This window comes from Kogia breviceps, chromosome 9 (assembly GCF_026419965.1).
Source record: "Kogia breviceps isolate mKogBre1 chromosome 9, mKogBre1 haplotype 1, whole genome shotgun sequence".
NCBI lineage: Eukaryota > Metazoa > Chordata > Mammalia > Artiodactyla > Physeteridae > Kogia > Kogia breviceps.
In genome coordinates this window covers 109,118,403-109,135,462 of record NC_081318.1, presented here as the reverse complement: position 1 = coordinate 109,135,462, position 17,060 = coordinate 109,118,403, and positions in this window count along the sequence as shown.

Below are 17,060 nucleotides of genomic sequence, written 5' to 3'. Positions count from 1 at the left end.
ATGGGTCAAAAGGATCTTGCTGTGATTTATGTCATAGAGTGCTCTGCCTATGATTTCCTCTAAGAGTTTGATGGTGTTTGGCCTTACATTTAGGTCTTTAATCTATTTTGAGTTTATTTTTGTGTGTGGCGTTAGGGAGTGTTCTAATTTCATTCTTTTACATGTAGCTGTCCAGTTTTCCCAGCACCACTTATTGAAGAGGCTGTCTTTTCTCCACTGTATATTCTTGCCTCCTTCATCAAAGATAAGGTGACCAAATGTGCGTGGGTTTATCTCTGGGCTTTCTATCCTGTTCCACTGATCTATATTTCTGGGGTTTTTGTTTTTTGTGGGTTTTTTTTCCTGAAATTTGCAAGTGAAAGAGTCTTGAATGTCTTATCCCTTGTTTGGTACCTGGGTTTTAGTTTCTCTCCTTCTGAGCCTGAACAACTGAGAGGTCTGAAAAAGCTAACAGAAGTGCTGTCTGAGAAAGTCTTTTCACATTTGCTAAGGCAGAAAAAAACTGTTTGATAACATCTTAGCCATAGTGAAGCTGGGACTGAATGCATGGCTTCGACGTCAATACAAAAAATTCATTAATAAAAATAACCAAACAGTTATAAATTTACTAATTTCAAAGTCTCACATTTAATGAAAAGAAATTAGTTGAGAATGGCATATTAGTGTTTGACTCTTCCAATTGATCTCCCATGACTAGAAAATATATTAGACTTTAATAATTTTTGCCCTTGCCTCGGGTGGAATTTATTACCAACCCAGAATATAGTGTTTTTAACAATACCTCATGCGTTTGTTCCTCATTTAATTTATCTAAGTCAACCCTCCATTTGTCTCTCTTTCTGCTCGTTACCTCTTTATTAGTCATTAAGTTCATTCTCAGTGTTTTAAAAACTGACCTTTTGGGCTTCCCTGGTGGCGCAGTGGTTGAGAGTCCGCCTGCCGAAGCGGGGGACGCGGGTTCGTGCCCCGGTCCGGGAGGATCCCACGTGCCGCGGAGCGGCTGGGCCCGTGAGCCGTGGCCGCTGCGCCTGCGCGTCCGGAGCCTGTGCTCCGCAACGGGAGAGGCCACAGCAGTGAGAGGCCCGCGTACCGCAAAAAAATAAAATAAAACAAACAAACAAATAAAACCCCTGATCTTTTAATTTAAAGGAAAGTAGCAACAAAGAGAGATGAACAAATAATTCTAATAAACTGATCTCAATGGAACTAATTAACCCAATATACTCTACAAGCTTGAAATACTTGCTTATAATTACCTTTGAGAAGAGGACGTTGACTTTGTTGCCACAAAGCACACCTTAAAGTTGACACTTTGCTTAGACGTGCAAACTAATGATCAAAGGAGGTTTGAACCGTGCGCTGAAACACCGAGGAAGTCTTAACTTTTAAAAAAAATGTCTAATAATGGTATGGTACTCTCTGTTCCTCTACCCTAACAAAATCACTACTTCTATGTTTGCATGTTATCTCCTAAGAAGATAACTTTTCTTACGTTGTTGTAATCATTGCATCCAAATTGCTGTGTATGTTTCTATTTTAACTGGCACTGAAATTTTGCATTGCCTCATGTTTCTACACAGTCTCCATAGTGACCATTTTACTGGCAACATTATATTATAGCACAAAATATTGCAGTTCCTTTATATAGCAGGCGGAAAGATTGTACTTCCTTGATATTACAGAAAGTGCATCACTGAATATTCACATGTGTGTATGTCTTGGGGTGTCTGAACCCATTCAGTCTCTGAAGACCATTGAAGAGTTCCTTTCCCATTTCCTTTCTGGATATTAAACATTTCCTTCTTGATTTAGTAACTGCCTTAGTCTCTCCCTTCTAGATCATATAGGTTTGTTCATCCACTTTACGTGTATACCAAAAACAAAAGTAATAATTCCATGTCCCTTAGCTAAACATAGATTTACTGCTTTCAACTGAGTGCATTTGTTACAGCCAAAGCAGCGGATGCACAGGGAAGGCGGCCTCCGGTTTGTGGGAGACTGAGAGCTCTGTGACTTTGCGAGTGCGTCCTCTTCTCCCTTTGTCTCCCCTGCCCTGCAGTCCGGGCTGTTCGGACGTCCAGCCGGGAGGGCAGCCACTGAAGCAGCAGCAGCCTTGCTGATCTGATGTCTGGAACCAGAGTCCCTGAACCTCATAAATACCACGGTTTCTTTCACTGGGTCGCTTGTAAAAGTTTCTGTGGAACTAGAACACTGTTCAAGCTCCTCTAGCCTCTAAACGGTCAGAAAGGAGTTGTGAACAAGCTCTAAGCATCAGGGAAAGGAGACTGAGGCTTCTTCCCACACCAGGAAGGACAATCAAGGCGCTCCCCACATCTCTGCAGAAAGGCCAGCTTACTACATTGCAGACTGACGCTTCTCCCTGAGAGGTTAGAAGGCAGAGGGGTGGCGTTGGAGGGTCTCTTTTTCCCACACCTTGGAGGTAGCATTTGGATGACTGCTACAGAATGAATTCCTTTAAGAGTAAACATGGCAGCCTTACCAAAATGCATCAGCTTTAGGGTGGACATGACTCAGCAGCAGAAGAGGAATACAGATCAGGACAACATGCATTGGCCCTTCAACTCGGCATTCTCCTCCTGGCTATTTACCCAAGTGAGATAAACACATATGTCCATCCAAGGACTTGTACGTGAATATTCACAGCAATTTTATTGATATTGACAATAGCCGCAAATTGGAAACAATTCAGTGTCCAACCACTGGTGAATGGATAAACAAAATGTGGTATGTCCATATAATGGAGCACTAACTCAGCAATAAAAGGAGCTACTGATAAAACCAACAGCAGGGATGAATCTCAGAATCAATAAGCTGAGTGAAAAAAGCCAGACACAGAATACAGTTGACCCTTGAACGTTGAGAAAGGACTTGAGGACACAGCGGGGAAGGGGAGGCTGGGATGTAGTGAGAGAGTAGCATTAACATACATACACTACCAAATGTAAAATGGATGGCTAGTGGGAAGCAGCCGCATAGCACAGGGAGATCGGCTCGGTGCTCTGTGACCACCTAGAGGGGTGGGATAGGGAGGGTGGGAGGGAGACGCAAGAGGGAGGGGATATGGGGATATATGTGTGCATATAGCTGATTCACTTTGTCGTACGGCAGAAACTAACTCGACATTGTGAAGCAATTATACGCCAATAAAGATGTATAAAAAGAAAAAAAGAACAACGCAGGGGTTGAATATTCACATATAACTTTTGACTCCCCAGAAATGTAACGACTGATAGACTACAGTTGATCAGAGGCCTTGCTGATAACATAAACAGTTAATTAACACATATTATGTATGTTATATGTATTGTATACTCTAGCCTTAAATTAAGCCTCTCGCTTAATGTAAAATCTTAATAAGGAAAAAAATCTTATTAAGAAAACCATAAGGAAGAGAAAATACATTTACAGCCGTGTACTGCGTTTATCGATACCGTAAGTTTACGTTGCCCGTCTACAAGATGAATCATCTGTCTGTCAGTACCTACGTGATATTGGCTTATGCAATAAAAAACACTGTAGATGTTTTACATAGCACTGACACTAGACATCAAAAATAAAAAGATAATGTAGAAAAGAAATTCATATGTATTTACAGGTATCATGATTCATGCACTGATAATGAAACAGCAGCAATCAATGGCAATTGCTTCATGGTAGCCTAGTCCATACACTCATGAATGAGTTGTTACAAAGTTGTACAGCAGTACAGTCATATTCATAATGCAATATTGGAAATGTTGTTACATGTTTTTTAAAAGACCCTTACCTGTGATGATAGGCTGGTGCATAGTTTCTCCGATTGTAAGAGAGAGAGAGGCATGCTGTATGGTAATGTAATTCTTTGAAAGCAATGTTATAAAACTGTAAGAAAACCAACACGTCGTTAATTTTGTATTCATTATCTCTCCCCTTCTGCTTAGGTAAGGACAGCCTATCCACTTCATTATGAGGCTTGCACCACGATGACTGCTCAGGCGATAATGATGGTGTTGACGCAATAAAAGTCCCCTATAGTTCTTAGACTTCACACAAAGACACTCACACACATACATAGTTAATAAACAGGCAAGGTTGTTAACCGTATGACGCCATGATGATTTACTATTCATTAAGCGGAAGTGGGTCATCATAAAGGTCTTTGTCCTTTTGCCGCCTTCACATCGAGTAGGCTGAGGAGGAAGAAGAGGCTTGGTCCTGCTGTCTCTCGGGGGTGGCAGAGGCTGGAAAGGTGGAGGAATTGGAAGGGGTGGCTGAGAGGCAGGTGCACTCGGTGTAGCTTCATGGAAATTCATCGTAATTTCTGTCCGGCGTTTTTGCTTTTCCACTTCTCAAAAAATCTTTCTGTAAAACACCAATCCTTCCTTCACCGTTTGCTTTCGTTTCAGTGCCCGTATCATAGAGGGTCCAGGCTGTAAAGGAGTTGAAATCAGTCCTGAGTAATCGGAGCCCTTCTGCCCTGTTGCCCAACATCAACTTGTTTCCGGGCGCTGCTTCTTCCTCGTCTTCTTCCTCATCGTCTGGCCCAGGCTGGGAAGTGCTCTTCTCCATCAAGTTGTCTTCTGTCAATACCTCTCATGTGGTGTCTATCATCTCTTGAATTTCTCTAGGATCCGTATCTTGAAACCCTCCACCTCCCACCCTTTTTGCCATATCCACAATCTCTTTCATGATTTCCTTGATTGGCTCTGTCATAAATCCTGTGAAGTCATGCACAACATCTGAACGTGGTTTTCTCCAGCAGGAATTTATTGTTTTAGGCTTGATGGCTTTCATGGCTTTTTCTATAACAATGATGGCGTCTTCAGGAGTGTAATCCTTCCAGACTCTCATGATGGTCTTTCTGTTGGGTTTCTCTTCCATAGCTTGACGGTCCTTTCCATAGCGTACCATGTATAATAAGCCTTAAGGGTCCTTATGACCTCCTGACCTATAGGCTGAATTAGAGACATCGTATTTGGGGGCAAGTAGACCACTTTAATGCCTTCGGTGTTGAACTCATGGAGATCTTGGTTTTCAGGGACATTGCCCCATATCAAAAGAACTTTAAAAAACAGTCCCTTACTGGCCAGGTACTTTGTGACTTCAGGGTCAGAGCATCGATGGAACCAATCCAGAAAAAGTGTTCTCACCACCCAGGCCTTCTTGTTGTACAACCAAAAGCCTGGCAGCTGGTGTTTACCTTTTCCTTCAAGGCTCAGGGGTTAGCAGATTTACAGATAAGGGCCGTCCTGATCATACACTCAACCGCATTTGCACAAGACATTTGAGTCAGCCTGTCCCTTCCTGCCTTAAACCCGGTGCTGGCTTCTTTTCCTTACTAACAAATGTTCTTTGTGGCATCTTTTTTTTCCAGAATAGGGCACTTTCATCTGCATTAAAAACCTGTTCAGGCATATATCCTTTCTCCTCAGTGATTTTCTTAAAAGCATCTGGTAATTCATCTGCTTTCTCTTGGTGGCAGATAATAGGCTTTTCCTATTATCTTGACATTTTTAAAGCCAAACTTCTTTCTAAAATTATCAAGTCATCCTTTGCTGACATTAACTTCTCCAGCTTTAGATCCTTCACCCTCCTTTTGCTTTAAGTTTTCATATGACTTTGCTTTCTCTAGAACATATTAGAGTCTATAGGTATGCTTTTTTAATAGCAATCCTGCACCCACAGAAAAGCTACATTTTTCAGTACAAGATAAAAAGATATTCCACAAAAAGTGCAAGGTTTTTGAGCCTGCTGGAATAGCAGCAGTGAGAGTTTCACAAATTTTTTTTCTCCTTCTTTTTTTGTTTTCCCACAATGGTCCTTATACTGGATTCATTTGTCTTGAAATGGTACCAACTGCAGCTGCAGACATCAACCTACAGTACATATCAAGCAATTCCACTCTTTCTGTACGTCCAGCATCACTAGTGGTACTTCATGGGTCCCCCTGTGTTGCTTAAGGTTTACAGCATTGCACTAAACATGATGAAAAACACAGGAGAACCCTGAGAGATCACGTTTCACTGAGATACCCAATTTACTGGAGAGCCAAACTGCTGAGGGGGAGCTAATGGGCGTCACAGGGAGTTTTAAGCAGACACAACACTTGAGCTCATGTGAAAGCAACAGAAGGGCCTCCAACGTATTACAGTAGTACAGCGTGTGCTACAGTTAATTTTATGCAGCTTTGATTTAACGCTGCATCTTTACATTTGTTTACATGTCTCTTAACTGCGAATGGTGCCTGTAAGGGTGTGCATACATTTTGTTAGATTTTAACAAACATTTTTATAGTAGATTTGCTTATATTTCATGGTAGTAAATGATAAAACAGACTAGCATCTACATATATTTTATGCATTCATGGCATACCTTTTTCTTAATTTCTTTGATTTGTCTAGGCTACTTGGTTTGTCTGCAAGTTTTTACAAATTGTTGCAAATCTCAAAACATTTTTCTGGTGTACGTATTGAAAAAAAATCTATGTAATGTAAGTGGACCCACAAAGGTCAAACCAATGTTGTTCAAAGATCAAGTGTACTTCATACGGTATAATTCCTTTTGAAATTCTAGAAAATGCAAACTAGTCTATAGTGCTGTAGGGGTAGATCAGTAGTTGAGTGGAGCAAGGGGCAGAGAGCTGGGGTTTGCCAAGGAGCATGAGAAAACTTTCAGGGTGATAAAAACGTCTGCATCTTGACTGTGGGGGTGATTCACGGGGCTTGTATTGTACACTCTGAACAGATGCAGTTTATTATATGTAAACAACCTCAATCAAGTTGATAACATGTTTCTCCTTTTTAAAAAATGTTATTGGAGTATAGTTGACTTACAATGTTGTGTTAGTTTCAGGTGTACAGCAAAGTGAATCAGTTATACATATAGATAATACATTTTTTTTAATTGGCAAGAGACTTAAAACAGATACTTCACAAATGGCCAATAAATACATGAAAAAAAGCTCAATACCATTAGACAATAGAGAAAGGCAAATTTAAACCATATAAAACCATAAAAACATGCATTTCATTTCACGTAAATTATATGTTAATTTTTAAAATGCAGATCTTAAAAAGACAATAAAAATAAATTTTATTTTTAAATCAGAAACAAAACACTCAGAAATTCCACTTGCAAATGCATAAAACCAGTGCTATAGGTTATTCATTGTTTGGAAATATTCTAAATGTCCTTCAATAGGGAACTAGGTAATTGAATTATAGTACAAACATAAAAGGAAATACTCTACTATGGAAAGAAAGAATGAGGAGATGTTAAATACAGATGTGAAATAGTTCCACAATGTATTATTACATATACTTTTTTTTTTTTTTTTTTTGCGGTATGCGGGCCTCTCACTGTTGTGGCCTCTCCCGTTGCGGAGCACAGGCTCCGGACGTGCAGGCTCAGCCGCCGTGGCTCACGGGCCCAGCCGCTCCACGGCACGTGGGATCCTCCCGGACCGGGGCACGAACCCGCGTCCCCTGCATCGGCAGGCGGACTCTCAACCACTGCGCCACCAGGGCAGCCCTATTTTATTTTTTTATTTTAGGCTGCATCAGGTCTTTAGTTGCAGTAGGTGGGATCTTTGTTGCGGCATATGGGCTCTTTCATTGCGGTGTGGGCTTCTCTCTAGTTGTGATGTGCGGGTTTTCTCTCTGTAGTTGCGGCGCGCAGGCTCCAGAGCGCATGCGCTCTGTAGTTCGCGGCATGCGGGGCTCTCTAGTTGAGGCACGCGGGCTCAGTAGTTGTGGCTCGCGGGCTTAGCTGCCCCGTGGCAATGTGGGATCTTAGTTCCCCAACCAGGGATTGAGAACCCGTGTCCCCTGCATTGCAGGGCGGATTCTTTACCACCGGATCACCAGGGAAGTCCCTAATCCTATTTAATTTTGAAACACGTGAATTTATTTACTCAAAGTTTAAATTAAGTTCACTTAATAAATGGACACAAACAGCCCACCAGTCTTCATACCTAAGTGTATCAAAAGCCATTGCCGGGCTTCCCTGGTGGCGCAGTGGTTGAGAGTCCGCCTGCCGATGCAGGGGACACGGGTTCGTGCCCTGGTCCGGGAAGATCCCACATGCCGCGGAGCAACTAAGCCCGTGAGCCATGGCCGCTAGGCCTGCGCGTCCGGAGCCTGTGCTCCGCAGCGGGAGAGGCCACAGCAGTGAGAGGCCCGCATACCGCAAAAAAAAAAAAAAAAAAAGCCATTGCCTTTTGTCAAGGGTCCTTGGAACTCTCACCTCCTTCCAAGCCGAGCCAGTGAGCAGAGCTCACCCGCCCCCCTCCTTTCTCCTTCCCCCTCCCGCTCCTTCCGATATGCTTGGATCTGACACTTGTTCTCCCCCAGACCTTCTGGCTTCCACTCTCTCCAGTAGTTGCCCTGAAGGAGTACCCCGGCCCCTCCCCCCGCCCTCCTTCCACAGATACCTTTCAGATCCCAGCACAGCAAAATCGTCACTTGATGTCTGCCTAGGAAATAAAGAGGGGAAAAAAGACATACGAGTGGGAAAACATTATTTTTCTGAATGTGAAGATTTCATATTATCAGCAGGTGGATAAAGTATCTTAAAGAGCTCAGTACTTCTTAAATATTCCTATACATTTAATACAATTTCAATCAAAACCCCACTCCGATCAGACTCTCGCCCCACCACTCTAGTGAAACTTCTTCTTAACGAGGACACCGGTGGCATTCCGGCGCCACATTCCAATGAGAGATTTGCAGCTTTTGATGCAGCTGATTCAAGTCTCCTCTTTGAAGCCCCACTTGCCTCCAGGACAGTAGATCGGGCCACTCCTTCTCAGTCTCCTTGACTTCTTCTTCCTGATCTCCTGTGTCTCTTCACAGTGGAGGCCCCAGGGCTCAGGACTCTAATCACTTCTCCTTGCGGTTTATGTTTTCTTCTAATCCCTTTACGACCTTATTCAATCTCAAGACTTTAAGTAGCATCTGTATATGGATGATCACAATTTTTATCTTTTGCCTGGACCTCTCTCCTGAAGCTCAAACTCATAAATCCAACTACTTCTCCAGTATCTAAAAGTATCTCAGGGTTTCCCTGGTGGCACAGCGGTTGAGAGTCTGCCTGCCGATGCAGGGGACGCGGGTTCGAGCCCCGGTCCGGGAGGATCCCACGTGCCGTGGAGCGGCTGGGCCCGTGAGCCGTGGCCGCTGAGCCGCCGTGGCCGCTGAGCCTGCGCGTCCGGAGCCTGTGCTCCGCAACGGGAGAGGCCGCAACGGTGAGAGGCCCACGTACTGCAAAAAAAATTAAAAAATAAAAGTATCTCAGACATAGCAAGTCCCAAATCAGACTCTCAGATGTTCCCTTCTAAAACTCTCCTCCCATCTCAGTAAAGACCACCATCAGCCCCTTGCTGACCAAGACCTTGGGGTCATCCTTGGCCCTTGCCTTTCTCTCACACCCAGATTCATCATTATTTTGTGCCAGTTCTTACTGCCTGCCTCTCCTCCATGCACTCAGAGGCTCCCTTCTCAGGGAGCACACCCACCCCCCAAGTCACCACCACCATCTCATTTCAAATCCATTGATCTCCCTGCTCCTTCCTTCCTTCCTTCATCGTTGGGCACAGCACTTACCCTAGAATTGCCTCTCTTGACTGGCAGCCTTCCACCCACTGCAGTGTGTGCTGAGCCGGGTCCTAACAATTGGGAGATAGCGCAGTCAGCAGTGCCCAGCACACAGCAGAGTCTCTCAAATAATGCACGCACGCAGGTATGGTGACTGAGTAGTTTACTACACAAACTAGACAACTTCACATTTAATTGGGGCGAGCTGAAGGCCATCTTCCACTCTCTTTTCTCCTTAACCCCCAACAAGATGTGGAAACGAGGGCAAAGGTCAAGTCTTCCTACCTCCATGTCCCACATCTGGTGAAGAAGTGACAAATCAACGGGCTGTCTTGGGAGGTGACCAGAAGCACATTCTGGTTACCGCCGGAGAGAAAGAAAGAACTTGGTGATTCTATAAACTGCTTTGGACATGGCACAGCCTGCTCCTGGAGCTGGTCCTGGGTTAACAGAGGCCTAATTCCCTGCCTCGGGGTCAAGTAACATTTCCTAGCTGGAATTCTACGCCCAGGAATGCCTGCAGGGGCTACAAGCAGCTGGAACTTGACACGAAGCAGAGGATCTGCTTTTTCCAGAATATTTTATACCCCTGGAGGCCCCCTTAGGTTCAGGAGAAGGTAATCACCGACCAGATTGGTGCATGAAAGCTGATGCCACAGAATTTATCTGACTCTTTATCTAGAACTTGAGGTCATTAGGTGTCCTAAGGCTAGGTAAAAGTGTCCCCTCCAGTAAAGACACTGTCAGCTGACCTGTGGGAGGGCTTGCAGTGTGGGAACTGCCCCGATTAGATGACCAGGGGCAGGTGAGAGAGCTTCTGCTCTCACCAGGTTCAGCACAGGGGTGTTTGTTTCCTTCAGAAGTTGTGGATCTCTTCAAGGTTGTTCCTGCCTTGGTCAAATAACAGTCGATTTAGGGGGACTGCGCGTGGGGGTGACCAGGATACTAAGACGGGAGGGAAGAAGGCAGGGCACAACCTTTAAAAGAATGACAAAGCCATTAAAGATATGACACAAACTGGTTAGAACCAACTAGGTCCAAGATGCTGCCAGATTCGACTTCCAGTAGACCTTGAGCCTCATTATACACCCATTGTAATACATTAGCATCTAAAAGACACACCCACAGGTGCCATGACAGTTCCAGGGAGGACCCTGAAAGGCCCCAAAGTGGGTGATAGCCCAATTCCTGGAAACCCCCACCCCTTCTCCAAGATAGCTGTAATAACCCTCCCTCTTGTTGGCCTATGAATTACCCAGCGCATAAAAAGTAACCGTATCCACACCTCCTGCTTTTCGCCTTTTGAGACAGACCATGCTCTGTCTACGGACCGTGCACCCCCCAGGGCTGCCTCTCGCCTTCTGAGCAGGCCCACGCCCTGTCTGTGGAGCGAGTTTCCCTCGAAATAAATCTGTTTTCACTTTACTACGTCTCCCTTTTGAATTCTTTCCTGCGCCAAGCCAAGGGCCCTCACTTGGCGCCCGTCCCAGAGGCCTGGTACAGGAACATTCTCTCGAGCCCCGTTTTTTCTCCTGCAACACTACCACGTGGCACTTCCCTTGACAGGACTACGTCCAAAGGACCAGGTCTGTCCCATCGCACCTCTAGGAGAAGGAGTTGAATTCGCTCCACCCAGCGGGGCTGGACGCTCGGCGCTGCTCCTTCCTTCCCAGCTGCCGGCAGAGCGGGCCCAGCCAGCTTTCCCCAGACCTCGGCGGGTCCGGGCGGGGGTCGGGGGTCCCTGTGGCAGGTGCCGGGCACGGACATCGCGGGAGACCTGGCTCACTGTTTGAAAAACACACTTGAGAAATATCCGCAAATCTCAGAAAAGAAGGGATAAGAAAAGCAGCCAACATTGCCCCCCCCTCGTCCTGCTGATATCATGGAAAACCCAATTCTCGCGCTAGTCCTGCTTTCCAATCCCTCATTTAAAAGTTAAATTTTTTTTTTTTAAAGCACACAAAAGTTCGGATAAGGGTGGTGGTGGGGGGGAGAGGGCAGAATAGTAAAAACACGCAGTGGCAAAGAAATCCTTACACGCAACATCACAACAAAAGGTCAGACCACCCCCTCTGGCCGAATCAAAGAGCGCCGCACGGGCAGCGCATCCCAAAGCGGCCCAGACGCAGGGCCGGGAGAAGCCGGAACGACCCCAAGCGCGCCCCGCCCCGCCGCGCGCCCCCGAGCTCCGCGCGGCCTCCCCTGCTCCAGCCAGACCGCCGCCGGGAGGCCGCGCGGGTCTGCGGTCGGACGGCCCTCGGCGCCGCCACCGCGAAGGGGGAAGCGGGGCGCAGGGCAGCCGGGAAGGGAGGCGAGGGGGGCCGCCGCGCGGCGCGGGCGCCGGTGCACGTGCAGAGCCGGCGGAGCGCGCGGCGGGCGCTAGCTCGGAGGGTCGCTGCCCGCTTGCCCCTGCACCTGCCGCGACGAATAGCAGTTCTTCCGAAGGCCAGGACCACCCCTGGTCCTCCGAGTTCATAATTAGAAATATCGGGGGGAAAAAAAATCATTGTTGCTAACTTGTGCCACGGGGGAGGCTGAAGGGGTCTTTTTTTTTTTTTTTAACTTTTAATGACGAATTCTATGTTTAGATTGTTTATATGACCATGAAGACTAACTGAAGGACAAATCTAATGGTCTGCGCTCCACCGACTGGGCTCAGAGCTGAGCCAATTAACTGTGTGTGTTTACTGCTCTGTCTGCATATGAGGAAGGCTTCGAAAATCGCCAGGGAAATGAAAGAATGTTATGTATACAACCCATAGCTCCGAAAAACACATGCACACAGTATATTTTTCGTCATCTGCTATCTGCTAGGTGCCTTACCTATATTAATTCAAGTCATAATAATCCTATGTGGCAAGCATTAATGACAACTTACAGAGACAAAGACTAAGGAGTTTGGTTGGAAGGACTGAATAAATAAAACATGCTCAAAGTCACATTTAGTTAATGGCAATTTTTAGATCACTGTTCATTTGGGGCTTTTTTTTTTTTTTTTTGCAGTACGCGGGCCTCTCACTGTTGTGGCCTCTCCCGTTGCGGAGCACAGGCTCCAGACGCGCAGGCGCAGCGGCCACGGCTCACGGGCCCAGCCGCTCCACGGCACGTGGGATCCTCCCGGACCGGGGCACGAACCCGCGTCCCCTGCATCGGCAGGCGGATTCTCAACCACTGCGCCACCAGGGAAGCCCAGATCACTGTTCATTTGGTTACTTCACACCCCCCCCAGTCCAGTATATATATGTGTGTGTGTGTGTATAATATATATTATACAAAACACACATGTATAATATATATGTATGAATACTTATGTATCAAATGTAAAATAAATAATTTAATATAAATTATTCATAAAATATATCATTTAAATATTTAACTAGGGGTTTAAGTCCTTCTTGTATAAATTAAGTCATGCCAGGGTATAACGGAGTAAGAAACAACCTGAACATCCAGGTAGCCGAACAAAGGGGAGTGTCTCTTCCACTCTTCCTGTCCATTGTGTAGATGTGACCAGCTGAAGGGTCTGCTCCCTGCCGGAAGCCTTACTCCAGGCCCAGCCTGAGGCACAAGCCACTCTCTGGACCGTTACCTACCAAGGTAGAGGAAAGGATGTCATGGGGACGTGTACCCCACTTTTGAGAGTCTGCCCAGAAGTGACATGAACCCCTCCGTTAACATGCTATACAAGTCGAAGGCTGATTTCCAGGGGACCAGAAAGTACCATCCTCCCGTGGGGGTGAGGGCAGGCAGACCCTGCAGGACACGCTACTTTTCTCCACTGGGCTACGATGAGCTGGTCTCAAGTGAGACTGCTGAAGAGGAAAGGCAGCAACGCACTTGCCATATGATCTTAGCATGTGACAAAACTAAATGCCACCAGCAGAACAACTCACTAATCTCCAGTGACACAACAGTAACTTGCCTAAATGCAGGCATTGAGAGTTCTAGTTATGTCTGACATTTATTTTTATAGTGGAATAGTAAAACATCCTATTTTTTTGGTGGCATTGAAAAATCAGTGAAATTGGTGAAAAATAAAGAATAGAAAGGTTCCTATTCTTACACACACACAAACACTCACACACACGCACACACACACCCCTAGTTAGCCTAGCTAATCTTTTACAGGCTGACTCTAAGTTCTCTGAGGGCAGGAACTGGTAGCTGACCTCTGTCTCCCAGCCACTTTGTACTCAGTAAGTATTTAGTAAATGCCATTTATTCCAACTCTGAATTTTAATAAAATTGCTAACATCCCTGAAAACTTCTATGTGTTTTATTTTATTAACAAAGTATTTTTTATTATTCCTTTCTCTCTCCCTGAAACAATTCTTTTGGACAAGGTGCTTACCTGTCACCTATAAAATGGCAGGGCCGTATCTCCAAGGTCCCTCTCACCTCCAAGCTTCAACCTCAGGCTTTCTTGTGGCTCAGTTCACACGTGCAAGAATTTCTGATTTTCCATTCAATTGCAGAAATAGAAAAACAATTTACCTTGGATTTCTCTAGCCCTGTTAATCATTTTTAACCTACAGTATTCTCCCCCTTGCAGACCCTCTAGATCTACCACCACCTAAAATGCCACTTTGAATCTAACTTCTGGGGACTTTCTCAAAAGTGATCTGTTCCCTGTCAGAGTACTTCTCTTACTTAAAGACAACAATCTTAAGGAGGTAGTTTTCCTGGCCATTTTGAACTCTTCCTATACAGTGTCAGTTTGTTTGAAGGGGGGTGGGGGTGGGAAACCTCAACTAAAACATGAGAGAACACTTTAAGACTTTCAAAACATTTCTCTGCACGTATATCCTTTGTGAAGAAAAAAATCAACTGGGAGCATTCTCTCTCTTTAGTCTCTTTAGTCGTTTCCGAAGAAAGCACACATTCTATCATCTGTTACAGTTTACTATAGACGCGTCAGTCAGACAAAACTTGCTGACCTCGTAATCCTCCCCCCCCTTCCCTGGGCTTTTCCTGAATCACCAGCTCAGGGTCTCCGCATGCTTATGACACACGCCCCATAACCGAGAGGTAGAGCCTTCTTTCTCGGCTCTACAACAGGGCTGCATTTCCCCCCAGCAGTTTTTAATTGGTTAAATTAAATTCTATGCCTCAAGAATGTCAACCATAATAACGATAGGGTATAATCATGAGCGGTGATAAACATCTGTCCTTTTACATTATTCCATTATTTGAAATATACTAATTTAAAGTTAAGGTCTAGGGCTTCCCTGGTGGCGCAGTGGTTGAGAATCCGCCTGCCGATGCAGGAGACACGGGTTCGTGCCCCGGTCCGGGAAGATCCCACATGCTGTGGAGCGGCTGGGCCCGTGAGGCATGGCCGCTGAGCCTGCGCGTCCGGAGCCTGTGCTCCGCAACGGGAGAGGCCACAACAGTGAGAGGCCCGCATACCGCAAAAAAAAAAAAAAATAAAAATAAAATAAAATAAAATAAAGTTAAGGTCTATCAGAGTATTCAGTGCATTATGACCTCTGGACCAAAATCTCTCAACAAATAAATATGCACACACAGGAGATGAGCCAGAATGAGGTGGATAGAGAAAGGAAGGGAGAGGTGAGAGGGAACCACACCTAAAAAGTAGCAGCAGCACTATTTAATCAGGAAGGCTGAGGCTGCAAACACTGATGCCTGTAGTAGCCACGCAGGCCCCAGGAACTGGTGGGTCAGGCTTGGTGGTGTCGGTGTGAGCTGGAGCCCCAGTGTCCTTTCCGAAGGGGACAGTTATCACCCCGCCAAAGGCCAGCTTGCATGAAAGCACACCCAGCTGGCGAGCACTTCTCCATTTTTCAAAAGAAACACAAAATTCACATTTTACGTATGAAACCTCCTGGTTTTCAAATGCTGCTATTAATTCAATTAGAAGAAACATTAAATAAGCCCCACAAAACCACATCTGTATCCTGAACTGGGTCTGCCCGCCACCAGTTGAAACCTCCAGGCTAGTGTTTCTAGTTATAACTATTCCCTGAGACAAGTGGTGACACCTTGGACAAAATACTTTGTGTCAGTTTTAAACCCTTAACATGGGCAAGGCATTGTACAGAGCCCAGAAACCCCCTACAAGATCCCTGTGCAAAGCGATTAACAAACATCTCAACAACGCCAGAAACTAGCATTCAAAACGCGATCCTGCTTTTTGAGCATTATGTAACCCTCAACCCTAGAGATAAGGAAGAATACTAATAACATATAATACTACTAAGAATACTAATGACAAATGAAGGCCTCAGCACTTTGGTGTCAGCATGTGATCCCTGAAAAAGAAGCTGCTTTTTTCTATTCTGCCAGAGGTAGGTCTCAGCTCAGAGTCGAATGCAAATAACTCGACTCAAAGGGAGAGGAAACCCGGAAAGCCTGCCACCAGCACCGCCCAGGAACCTCAGCAGGGTTTCTGAGGCCACTGACTCTTACCTCTCAGAAGCAGGTAATGCCTGCTCACAGTGTAAAATTGTAAGTGTGTAAAAGGACAGACATTTGAAAAACAAGTCTCCCTCTAACTCCTGACCCCCACCTACCTAGTTCTCCTCCCCTGTGACAGTTCTTGTGTCTTCTGAAAACATATCTTTAGAAGAGCTGTTGAGTGCATGTACACTGAAATGGGAACCTGCATGTTTAGACATGCATATGTTCTTAGAGAATTTCAGGACTGGAAGGGACCTGGTTCAGCCCTTAATTCACAGCTTCCTTTCGCACTCTTTCTGTATACAAACCTCTCTGTGGACGGGGAAACACTTTCCACTTGGAGGCAGCTCATCCTCCTTTTAGATAAACTCCAGTAGTTTACAAAAGACATTTTTGAAAATTCTGAAATCTGCCACTCTGGTGTTTCTTCTTCTTCAATTCCTGCTTTGACCTCAAAGGCCAGAGAAAACAGGTGGTCAAATGCCTTTTGCCTAAAATGGAACTTAAAATATTTGAAGCCCTCCTACTGTCACCCTGCCAAGTAACCCCGGCCTCTCCTCCCCTTCCACAGGGTGTGTGGTTTCAGGGGATTCACTGCCATGTCCCTTCCAGAAAGGATTAAAGTCTTATTCAAAATACTCAGAAACTTCTTCAAAGAGGAGAACTGCTCATTAGAGGAGGGGGAAAAAAAATTTCCGATTTGTGGCTGGCAAAGTAACAAACAGCCTGTGTTATGAAAACGGACGGACCACAGAAGATTTAATATGGGATGTACGACAGTCTCAGTGCATACTTGGTGTGCGTGGATGCTTTATGTAGGAATCTTGGGGCCAAGTAGAAGTTTTGGTTGTACCTTCTCTAAAGAGTTCCCAAGATATTCTGCAATAGAATTTGGGGACCTGAAGTCTCCATGCGTCTCAGGTCTGGAAAAGTGGCAGTTTGCGAGTGATGAAGGACATGGCCAGGGTTTGGGTTCAAGGCTGGCCTCATGGCGAGCAAGGATGCTTTGGGACTTTGGGCAAGTTATTTACTTAACCTTTGCCAGCC